Source organism: Dama dama, chromosome X, assembly GCF_033118175.1.
Source record: "Dama dama isolate Ldn47 chromosome X, ASM3311817v1, whole genome shotgun sequence".
NCBI lineage: Eukaryota > Metazoa > Chordata > Mammalia > Artiodactyla > Cervidae > Dama > Dama dama.
The window spans coordinates 42,660,342-42,662,914 of record NC_083714.1 but is presented as its reverse complement, the minus strand read 5'-3'; the positions used below and the strand labels follow the sequence as shown (position 1 = coordinate 42,662,914).

General features: G+C 41.0%; 1 non-coding gene across 1 annotated transcript; it reads left to right on the top strand.

Moving 5' to 3' along the window:
• Positions 1-299: 299 nt before the first annotated feature.
• Positions 300-422, top strand: LOC133053343 (small nucleolar RNA SNORA26). Its single transcript, XR_009692257.1, has one exon. It is a non-coding gene; the product is annotated as a small nucleolar RNA SNORA26 (small nucleolar RNA).
• The last annotated feature ends 2,151 nt before the right edge of the window (positions 423-2,573 follow it).

The window sequence follows — 2,573 nt, the reverse complement described above, 5'->3', positions numbered from 1 at the left end:
AAAGTCTGAGATGCAGCACTTGGGTGCAATCTCAAAAATGACAGGATGATCTTGATTTGTTTCCAAGGTAAACCATTCAACATCACAGTAATCCAAATCTATGCCCCTACCACCAATGCCAAAGCAGCTGAAGTTGACCGGGTCTATGAAGACCTACAATACTTTCTATAACTAACACCAAAAAAGATGTCCTTTCATCATAGGGGATCAGGATGCAAAAGTAGGAAGTCAAGAGATACCTGGAGTAACAGGCAAGCTTGGCCGTGGAGTACAAAATGAAGCAGGGTTCGCCCTTTCCAGTGCCCTTTTAAGGCTGATGTAGTGCCTTAAGAGGCTAACACAGGAGGGTAAAGGAAGTCTCCATAAAACCCAGAGAATAGATTTTTAGAACTCCTCTCTGGATCCTGTCTGGAGTCACAACTGAACCGGAAGATTTTAAGTCTTAGCACTTACTAGTACGTGTATAGTTAATACCAAAGTCATTAAATTTAAACTTGACCTTTGGTTTGACAATAAAAAAAAATGAAGCAGGGTAAAGGCTAACAGAGTTTGTTAAGAGAACACATCAGTCATAGCAAACACCCTTTTCCAACAACATAAGAGATGACTTTATGCATGAACATCACCAGATGGTCAATACTGAAATCAGATTGATTATGTTCTTTGTAGCCTAAGATGGAGAGCTCTATATAGTCAGCAAAAACAAGACCTGGAGCTGACTCTGGCTCAGATCATCAGCTCCTTATTGCCAAATTCAGACTTAAATTGAAGAAAATAGGGGAAACCACTAGGCCATTCAGGTATGACCTAAATCAAATACCTTATGATTATACAGAGGAGGTGACAAATAAATTCAAGGCATTAGATCTGGTCAATAAAGTGCCTGAAGAACTATGGACAAAGGTTTGTACCATTGTACAGGAGGTGGTGACCAAAATCATCCCAAAGAAAAAGAAATGAAAGGTGGCAAAGTGGTTGTCTGAGGAGGCCTTACAAATAGCTGAGGAAAGAAGAGAAGCAAAAGGCAAGGGAGAAAGGGAAAGATATGTACAACTGAATGCAGAGGTCCAGAGAAGAGCAAGGAGAGATAACAAGCCCTTCTTCAATGAATAATGCAGAGAAGTAGAGGAAAGCAATAGAATGGGAAAGACTAGAGATCTCTTCAAGAAAATTGGAGATATCAAGGGAAATTTTCATGGAAGAATGGGCATGATAAAGGACAGAAACTGTAAGGACCAAACAGAAGCTGAAGAGACTAGGAAGAGGTGGCAAGAATACACAGAAGAACTACACAAAAACGGTCCTAATGACCCAGATAACCACGTTGGACTGGTCTCTCACCTAAAGCCAGACATCCTGGGATATGAAGTCAAGTGGGCCTTAGGAAACATTACTACAAACAAAGCTAGTGGAGGTAATAGAATTCCAGCTGAGCTCTTTAAAATCCTAAAAGATGATTTCGTGAAAGTGCTGCATTCAATATACCAGCAAATTTGGAAACATCAGCAGTGGCCACAGGACTGGAAAAGGTGAGTTTTCATTCCAATCCCAAAGAAAGGCAATGCCGAAGAATGTTCAAGTTTAATTCAGTTCAATCGCTCAGTCATGTCCGACTCTTTGCGACCCCACAAATTGCAGTATGCCAGGCCTCTCTGTCCATCACCAACTCCTGGAGTTTACTCAAGCTCATGTCCATTGAGTTGGTGATGCCATCCAACCATCGCATCCTCTGTCATCCCCTTCTCCTCCCACCTTCAATCTTTCCCAGCATCAGGGTCTTTTCAAATGAGTCAGTTCTTCTCATCAGGTGGCCAAAGTATTGGAGTTTCAGCTTCAACATCAGTCCTTCCAATGAACATTCAGGACTGATTTCCTTTCGGATGTACTGGTTGGTTCTCCTTGCAGTCCAAGGGACTCTCAAGAGTCTTCTCCAGCACCACAGTTCAAAAGCATCAATTCTTCGGTGCTCAGCTTTCTTTATAGTCCAACTCTCACATCCATACATGACTACTGGAAAAACCATAGCCTTGACTAGATGGACCTTTGTTGACAAAGTAATGTCTCTGCTTTTTAATATGCCATCTAGGTTGGTCATCACTTTCCATCCAAGGAGTGTCTTTTAATTTCATGACTACAGTCAAAGAATGTTCAAACTACCATACAATTGCACTCATTTTACATGCTAGTAAAGAAATGCTCAAAATCCTTCAAGCTAGACTTCAGCAGAATGTGAACTGAGAAATTCCAGATGTACAAGCTGGGTTTAGAAAAGGCAGAGGAAGTGGAGATCAAATTGCCAACATCCATTGGATCATATAGAATGCAAGCGAATTCTTAAAAACATCTACTTCTGCTTCATTGACTTCGTGAAAGCTTTTGACTGTGAGGATTCCAACAAACTGTGGAAAATTCTTAAAGAGATGAGACTACCAGACCACTCCACCTGTCTCCTGAGAATCCTGTATGCAGGTCAAGAAGCAACACTTTGAACCTTACATGGAACAACTGACTGTTTCTAAATTGGTAAAGAAATATGACAAGACTGTATATTGTCCCCCTGTTTACTTAACTGA